At 31.6% G+C, this 9,727-nt stretch overlaps 2 non-coding genes and 2 pseudogenes across 2 annotated transcripts; 2 read left to right on the plus strand and 2 right to left on the minus strand.

Moving 5' to 3' along the window:
• The first annotated feature begins 239 nt into the window (after nucleotides 1–239).
• Nucleotides 240–313, plus strand: TRNAR-ACG. Its single transcript has one exon. It is a non-coding gene; the product is annotated as a tRNA-Arg (tRNA).
• Nucleotides 314–772: 459 nt separating this feature from the next.
• On the minus strand, nucleotides 773–844 carry TRNAN-GUU. The gene has a single exon. It is a non-coding gene; the product is annotated as a tRNA-Asn (tRNA).
• A 186-nt stretch (nucleotides 845–1,030) lies between these two features.
• Nucleotides 1,031–1,747, plus strand: LOC122584602 (annotated as a pseudogene).
• Nucleotides 1,748–1,785: 38 nt separating this feature from the next.
• LOC122584603 lies at nucleotides 1,786–3,968 on the minus strand (annotated as a pseudogene).
• Between the last annotated feature and the right edge of the window lie 5,759 nt (nucleotides 3,969–9,727).

Here is a 9,727-nt window from a genome sequence, read left to right on the forward strand (position 1 = left end):
CGACGCCAGGATGATAAAACTTCACACCTCCGTTCTTCATACTTTTCAATATGAAAAAAATGCAAAGAAAAAGGTGTCTTATTCAAAACCCCAACTATGACATCCCTTCTCTCCCACTTCACACCTCGGAACGCGCCGTTCTTATAAAGGCGCTTGACATCTTCTTAACCGAACGGCTGGGAGAGCAAAGGTTTTCCTTTTGAGGGTACTCCGGGAACAGATCCAGTGGAGACGGAGTGGGGCCTGTAGCTCAGAGGATTAGAGCACGTGGCTACGAACCACGGTGTCGGGGGTTCGAATCCCTCCTCGCCCACACCGGCCCAAAAGGGAAGGGCCCTTCCCTCCGGGGTAGGAAAATCATGATCGGGATAGCGGACCAAAAACTATGGAACTTGCGTGTGGGTCTTTTGTCGAAATGGAATGGCCTTTTTATTTATTATTATCGTAAATGAGCGAAGCATTACGCATAGTATGCCGTCCCCCATCAGCGTATTTTTTTGTTTTACGCGCCCGTAACTCTTCCTCAGCCAGGATGGGGCAGAATAGCAGAGCAAGTACAGGTATTAGTAGCATAACAAAAAGCGTTCCTCATCATTAATATGTTTGCTCGCGGCAATTGTGGCCTCTCGGGAGAATCGATGACTGCATCTTTGATGTACTGCTAGTACTAGTACATCTGAGAATTCTTAATTGGATAGTTGTAAATAGCCCCAGGGCTATGGAACAAAGGAGTATCCCGACCTGTACCGGGTGTTGACGGCGATTTGAAAATCTCCCCAAGTAGGATTCGAACCTACGACCAATCGGTTAACAGCCGACCGCTCTACCACTGAGCTACTGAGGAATAACGGGAGATTCGATCTCGTAGAGTTCCATTCCCGTTCTCAACCCATGACCATATGAGCTCGAAGCTTCCTTCGTAACTCCCGGAACTTCTTGGTAGTGGCTCCCTCCATGCCTCATTCATAGGAACCTCAAAGTGGCTCTATTTCATTATATTCCATCCATATCCCATTCCATTCATTTAATACCCCTTTGGTGTCATTAACATAACAGGTGTCATTTCTAGTCTATCTCTTTCTATTTCTTTTATATATATGGAAAGTTTCAAAATCATCATATAATAATCCAGAAATTGCAATAGAAAAGAAAAAGGGAGGTTTGTGATGATTTTGAAATCTTTTCTACTAGGTAATCTAGTATCCTTATGCATGAAGATAATCAATTCGGTCGTTGTGGTCGGACTCTATTATGGATTTCTGACCACATTCTCCATAGGACCCTCCTATTTCTTCCTTCTCCGAGCTCACATTATGGAAGAAGGAGAAGAAGGAACCGAGAAGAGGTATCAGCAACAACTGGTTTTATTACGGGACAGCTCATAATGTTCATATCGATCTATTATGCGCCTCTGCATCTAGCACTGGGTAGACCTCATACAATAACTGTCCTAGCTCTACCGTATCTTTTGTTTCATTTCTTCTGCAATAATCACAAACACTTCTTTGATTATGGATCTACTACCAGAAATTCAATGCGTAATCTCAGCATTCAATGTGTATTCCTGAATAATCTCATTTTTCAATTATTCAATCATTTCATTTTACCAAGTTCAATGTTAGCGAGATTAGTCAACATTTTTATGTTTCGATGCAACAGCAAGATGCTATTTGTAACAAGTAGTTTTGTTGGTTGGATAATTGGTCACATTTTATTCATGAAATGGATTGGAAAGTTAAATTAAAGACTTAAAGAAAGACTTAAATATTCAAAAAGTAATAAATACTAAAAAAATGATACATAAGAAAAATAAAAGAACAGATAAGAAGAAATACGCCCCCCCCCTACCGATTTAATAACCTCTGCTACAAAGAAACTGATAAGACCAACTCCGTTTGGAATTCCATCTATTATTCGTCTATCAAAAAAATGAGTGAATTCGGCGAATTTTCTCGTCCCCACAATAAAGAATCTTCCATAAAAGGCATCTATGTACCCTCGATTATATGACCAATCATATATAGCATTTTTTATTTTGTCATAAAAATTCTCCTAGGACCCATTTTAAAAAATGAATTAATTAAGTCCAAATTTGAAAAGATGAATAAACAGGTTTATATAAAAAAAATGCTATAAATATTCCGAAAGAGGCTATACTGACTGAAAAAAAGGCATCTTTACAAAATTCATACCAATCTATTGAATTATTTGAATTTTTATGTAAAAGATTTATAGACGGGTTAACCATTTTGTTAATATATCCACGTCTTGAGTTAAAGGAATTCCTAAGAATCCAACGAACAAAGTAAATATAATTAATATAAGTATTGGGAATAACATCGTATTATCCGATTCATAAGGATACAAAGAAGTCTTGGTATTGCCAAAATTCGGAATAGAAAGAAGGGGTGGGGTCATTTTTCTTACATTCTCATCAATTTTATATACTCTATTTGAAAAAAAAGAAGGACCTCCATTCTTATTTAATAAAGTTACCAAACGAAAGTTTTTGTTACTTTTTTTTGAACCTTCTTTACCCCATAGCGATATTGAATATAAGGGGGTATTCCTTTTTCCACTGTAATTTTGAAAATTAACGTTTAAATGTCCTTCAAAAGTAAGTAAATAAATCCGACACATATAAAATGCCGTTAATCCCGCCGTAGACCAAGCTATTATTGCAAAAATAGGTGAATACAACCAACTATCATTAAGAATTTCATCTTTGGACCAAAACAAGCAAGGGGTGGAATACCGCAAAGAGAAAGTGTACCTAATAAAAAAGAAGTTTTTGTAATTGGTACATGTTTTGTTAAACCTCCCATAAGCACCATATTCTGACTTTTTTTGGACAATACCCAACAAGAGTTTCCATTGAATGAATAACGGATCCCGATCCTAAGAACAATAATGCTTTAGAATAAGCATGAGTAATCAAATGAAATAAAGCACTGCGATAAGACCCCATACCTAAAGCTAACATCATATAACCCAATTGAGACATTGTTGAATAGGCTAAACCCCTCTTAATATCTTTTTGAGCAAGAGCTAAAGTAGCTCCTAAAAAACTGTTATTATCCCTATCAAAGAGATAAAATTCATTATGTAGGGTATGACTATGAAAAGAGGCATAAGTCGGGCTACAAGAAAAATGCCCGCTGCTACCATCGTAGCAGCATGTATAAGGGCCGAAATAGGAGTCGGCCTTCCATCGCATCAGGTAACCATACATGAAGAGGAAATTGTGCAGATTTAGCAATCGCACCGGCAAATAAAAGAACAGCGCACAAGGTAACAAATAAAAAATCGACCTCATTATTAGAAATCAAGTTATTGAATATTTGGAATAAATCACGAAATTCAAAACTCCCCGTTACCCAATAAAACCCTAAAATGCCTAATAATAAACCAAAATCGCCAACACGATTAGTTACAAAGGCTTTTTGACAAGCCTTTGCTGCAACAGGTCGTGTGAACCAAAATCCTATTAATAGATACGAACACATTCCAACTAATTCCCAAAAAATATAAATTTGTATCAAATTTGAACTAGTAACTAATCCCAACATAGAAGTACTGAAAAAACTCATATAAGCAAAAATCTCAAATAACCGTGATCATGAGACATATAATTATCACTATAAATAAGAACCAAATTCCAACAGTAGTGATTAGTATTGACATAATAGAAGTAAGTGGATCGATCAAGTATCCGAATTCTAACGAAAAATCATTATTAATAATCCAAGACCATACATATTGATAGACAGAACTACTATTAATTTGCTGAATAGAAAGATTCATGGAAAAAATCATAACTATACTTAACAACAAAACGCTCTGAAAAGCCACATACGGCGAAGACTTTTTGTTGCCGTCGGAAAAAGAAGAAGTCCCAACCCTATTAACATAGGAACCGGAAGTGGAAGAAAAGGTATTATCCACGCATATTGATATGTCTGTTCCATAAAAAAGTTTTTTATTCTTAATTAATTGTTTCCGATTCACCGGATCTTACCTTTCGAAAAAGTCAATAAAATCAAGATATGCACTAACCGATTTAAGATTTATATTTATTTATATATATGATTATGATTATATATATGAGTATTTATATATTTATATATTAATATATTAATATAATTTATTAATTTAATTAAATAATTAATAATATATAATTAAATATTCTGAGTCTTTTCAAAACCGTTCAAATATTCAAAAAAGAAGTTACAATTGGTCAAATGATATGACCAAGTGACATATAAAAAAACGAACACTTATAATAGGATAGGAAAATAAAAATATAATAATTTATCGTAATCGTAATCAAAATTTATATTCATAGAGCAAGGATAAAAATTTAGCCTAAAAAGAGTACTTGATGCTAATACGAATTATAAGATTAACTAAGGTCATCGGTCTAATGAAAAAAACTCTTAATTTTAGTTAGTTTATTTCAATTCATTAACTATTTTCAATTAATTAACTAATTCATTATGGATTGATTGTTTTCCATTTCAAACAAACCAATTATTAGTAAAGTTTAGAAAAATATGGAACTAAAATGAACTTTTTAGCGAGAAAGGATCAAAAGGACTGAGATCCTTTGTTTATCAAACCACGTATCTTTAACAGATTTATTACTAGTCTCATTCGAATTTTAAAATTGAATTTTCTAGTTTGACTATTAAATTATTAGTCAAAAGTACAATCCTGATATTTTATAAATCAAGTATAGAATGCCGAAAATAAAGGTCTTTTAGATTTTTTTTTAGTTTGATTAAGTTTGATTTTATTTCTATGACATGCAGATTCTAAAGATATACTTTGAGAGATAAACAACGCGAACTAATAGTTCCAAACCAAAAAATTTGGTTTTACGGAAAATTTGTTATTTCGAGTCATTTTTGATCCAGTTTTCGTGGATCTTTGACATATCTATATTCTTTTTTATGAAGAGAATATTATATTATTTAGAGAAAAAATAGATAATGAATAAGAATAATATAATAATAATAGAACAATAGAAATAGATGTCTTTCACATCCAACTATAACAATGAGTAATTTTAAATGGCAGTTCCAAAAAAACGTACTTCGATATCAAAAAAACGTATTCGTAAAATATTTGGAAAATGAAAGGATATTGGGCATCCTTAAAAGCTTTGTCATTAGGAAATCTCTTTCTACCGGGAATTCAAAAGTTTTTTGTACGACAAACAAATAAGTCCTAAAATATTGGAATAATCGAAATGTTTTTGATCCAAAAAATTGGATCAGTAATTTGTTAATATAGATTTATATTAATATGAAAAAAAATCTTAATGTTAGGTCTAAAAGAATAATTCTTCTTTTTTCTGGATTCTAAATCTAAAAAAAAATATATACAATTTTTTATTTTTTTGTTTTCACTCATATTTTGGTGGTGGGGAGTCTTTTTTTCCCCATCGCCCTTTACAATTCCAATAAATAAAATTTTTATCCTTTTCGGGAAGGGCAGATTGTTGAAACTAATGGATTCCATGTTAAAACTAACTTCTTAATTTATTGCATTTACCATATGTAATGGATTTACCATATATCTCCAATTTTCAGATCATTTTCAGATCATCAATAATAATAATATATAATAATATAAAAGAATAAAAGATTCAATAAAAGAACTTGATTGTTGAGATATTATTATATTATGTACAAGTATCAATTTGCAGTACTCTAAATACAAAATAGTTTTAGATTCATTGAGAAAATTCTTTTTTGTTTCAAATTTATGATTATGAAATCAGATAAACTAGAAATAATGACATGACAATAAGCGTAAAAAAAAAAAAGTTCTTTTTATTCTAGCGAGAGATTTCTATAGCTACAAGAGTTCGATTTTAGAATCGCATAAACTACGTAAAAAGCCCTAAGATAAATGGATACTTAAAGTAAAAAAAAAAAAAAAAATGAAACTAACAATTCTTCAAATTGACTTTTGAACTCATTTTTTTTATCAATTTAATTTTTGCTAAAAAACATATTTTGATTGAATTGACTTGTTCAATCTCGACTATTGAATATAAATAGGCTATTATGAATTCGAGCAAGCCGCTATGGTGAAATCGGTAGACACGCTGCTCTTAGGAAGCAGTGCTAGAGCATCTCGGTTCGAGTCCGAGTGGCGGCATGCCATCTTCTAAACGAGATCGAATAGATCCTATAATAAAAATAAATAAAATTCCCAGTAATTAATATTAATATGGGGATCCCCACCTTTTTTCTTTTTTATGATATTTTCAACTTTAGAGCATATATTAACTCATATTCCTTTTCTATTGTTTCAATTGTGATTACAATCATTTGATACCTTATTGGCAATGAAATCATAAAACCATATGATTCGTCAGAAAAGGGGATGCTAGCTACTTTTTTATGTCTAACAGGATTATTAATAACTCGTTGGATTTATTCGGGCCATTTCCCACTAAGTGATTTATATGAATCATTAATTTTTCTTTCATGGAGTTCTCCCTTATTCATATAGTGCCCTATTTTAAAAAAACGAAAAATTATTTAACCACAATAACTGCCTCAAGTACTATTTTTACCCAAGGCTTGCTACGTCGGGTCTTTTAAATGAAATACATAAAACCACAATATTAATACCCGCTCTACAATCGGAGTGGTTAATAATGCACGTAAGTATGATGATATTGAGCTATGCAGCTCTTCTTTGTGGATCATTATTATCAGTAGCACTTCTTGTCATTACATTTAGAAAGATTTTTTATAGTTCTAAAAAATAATTTATTAAAATTAAATCAATCTTTTCATTTGGTGAAATCCAATACAATAATGAAAGAAACAATTTTTAAAAAAACCTCTTTTTTTATGCTAGAATTAATTACAAGGCCCAATTGATTCAACAATTAGATTATTGGATTATCGTGTGATTAGCCTAGGATTTATCTTTTTAACCATAGGGATTCTTTCAGGAGCAGTATGGGCCAATGAAGCATGGGGATCATATTGGAGTTGGGATCCAAAGGAAACTTGGGCTTTTATTACGTTGATCGTATTCGCAATTTATTTGCAATACTCGAACAAAAAAATTTGCAGGGAACAAATTCCGCAATTGTGGCGACTCTAGGCTTTCTTATAATTGGATATGCTATTGGGGTCAATCTATTAGGAATCGGGCTACATAGTGATATTGGTTATACACTTTTGTTTTATAATTATTATAAGATTTGTATATCTTGAGACTACCTATCCAATTGACGAGTCTGAGCACTCGTTAGTATAATTTAGCCTTGAATCTTGTGACTCGTCGTCTCTTGTAAGAATCAAGGAATAAAACCCTTTTCTTTTCTTTTTTGCTTTTCCAGTGGCTAAGATACTTTGCCCTATCTTATACATGATTTTCTTTTTAATTATTTGCATGTAACACGAGATTACTTTGCTTTTGCTTTTATTTATTTTCATATATTGTTTTCATTCTTCTCTAGTTGTTTTGAAGAATACTTTTATTGGTTTTCATAGCTATCTGGTTTCGCATGTACAACTATAAATCGATAGACTAGTATTTTACTTCTGCAATGCGGCGGCGGCGGGTGGTAGCGATAGTGTGGTGTTGGCGGCGGTGGTTGGTAGTGGTGGTGGCGTGACGGGTGGTGGGGGTGTGGTTATTATTGTAAAATAATTAATGTAAAAGGGGTAGTGTAGTTAATTTTAAGATTTGATGGTCTTTGTTCTTTGTATAAATTATTTCATTAAAGTAGTATAGGTAATTTAAGTGGAGATGTTCAAATTAATGAATAAAAGAGAGATAGTTTAATTATTTCATTAAGGATAAAATGATCATTTCTCATAAGGACATTTTTATGAGAGAGGAAGTGTTAAAAAGTAGTAGAGATATATGACGTATTGCAGCAGTACAGTACTGATGCGTCACGTCCCCTAATTTTCTGAAATAATAATCAATCCCCCTTTAATGTAAAGAATACAATTCGTAAACAGCTCCAGTTCGTATGATTTCTTCTTAAACGAAATATTGTAATTATAAGTAAGTAATGACACAGTTAAGTCCATTGATGGTTTTCTGTATAACTATTCGATAGCTTACAAAATTGAATACGTGATATTCATTGCAAATATTAGCCATAAGCACATAATTTATATCTACACATGCACTAAGTCAGCCTGTTTTGTGGTTTTCGATGCCTTGTATAATAAATAAAAACAAAAGAGTTTTGTGTGTATATATTTTTAACACTTTAATTACATATTTACCTCATAAAATTTATAATTTCATATATATATCCAATTTTGGTTTAGATCTTATCATATCTATCCATATTCGTTTGGAAAAGTTACAAGTTAATGTTGTATACTCTTTAGTCAAGCCATCACATGCCTAATAAGTATATCCAACCCTTAAAGTAGGAGCACATGTATGCCATTGAATAGAAGAAATCGAATTTGGAGCTTGAGTAGGGAGTACATCTTATTTGTTAATTGTAAATGTTTTTTCAGGATATAAATGCTCTGTGTAAAGTGTACATTAATTATATATATATATATATATATATTACCGGTAGAGCAGAAAAAAAAAAAAAAACTTAATTTTTGATCTTGGTCATTGAAATCAATAAACCAAATGACTTGATCCTTTGAAATTAAAATTCAAGATATAGTACTATAATAAATAAATTAAAAGTCAAGTTTGACTATATTATATATGATATGCTATTTTTATTTATTTTAATTTAATATTTATTTTGTAATTATAGTAACTATTTAATACTAAATACATGGTAAATATTTTCAAAATGACTTGTATGTGTTAGCCATTAATCATTATAATTATAATTATATACTAAATGGTAATGATAATTACTTTCAAATTACTTGCATATTTCATGCACGATCTAAACATTAACTTTTTTATGCGTATCCCCATTATTCCATTATTAGAACATTAGAGCCGATTATTGTTGGTAGAGCTAAGAGAAAAAAAAATAAAACTTATCTTTTGATCTTAGCCTTTAAAATTCATAAACAAATTAATCACAACCATCTAAATTAATGTCTACCTTCCATATTTAATATAGAAACTATATATGGTATTTAAGATACTTCATTTTTTTTTAACAGTGTCAACATGTTTTAGTTTTTTATGTGACAATTCAACCAATAATAACTCATATAAATTTTATATACATTTACTTGCATACACTTATTCGAGTTTAACAATAAAAATACCAACTTATAATATAAACATTAAGTTTAGAATGGAATATTACTAAAGGTAAAATCAAAAGTATATTTTAGGATTGACTAAATAGATAGTACTCAGTGATATAGTATGGTGACAAATTGTACTAGATGCATACTATTGGGATGCGACGTGGGGGTTACGGCGACGGTGTGACGGTGGCAGTAACAGGCGGCGGTAATAGGTAGCGTGATAGGTGGTGGCAGTAACGTCGACGAGTGGTGGGGGTGATGGTAGTGATGGTAATAGTGGTATGGTGGTAAATGTAAAAGTAATTTATATTAAAAGATGTATCTAATTAATTTTAAGAGTTAAAAAAAACTATGTTGTAGATTATTTCATTAAAGGTATAGGTAGTCAATTTGGTTGATAGACCATTGATAAGGTATTTGACCTTAATATGTTCCACTAAAATTCGAGTCCTATTGATAGGTGACCGAGTTATATGTGTGTGTGGGGGGGTTGGGGG

Source organism: Erigeron canadensis, unplaced genomic scaffold (assembly GCF_010389155.1).
Source record: "Erigeron canadensis isolate Cc75 unplaced genomic scaffold, C_canadensis_v1 Conyza_canadensis_unscaffolded:57, whole genome shotgun sequence".
NCBI classification, from domain to species: Eukaryota; Viridiplantae; Streptophyta; class Magnoliopsida; order Asterales; family Asteraceae; genus Erigeron; species Erigeron canadensis.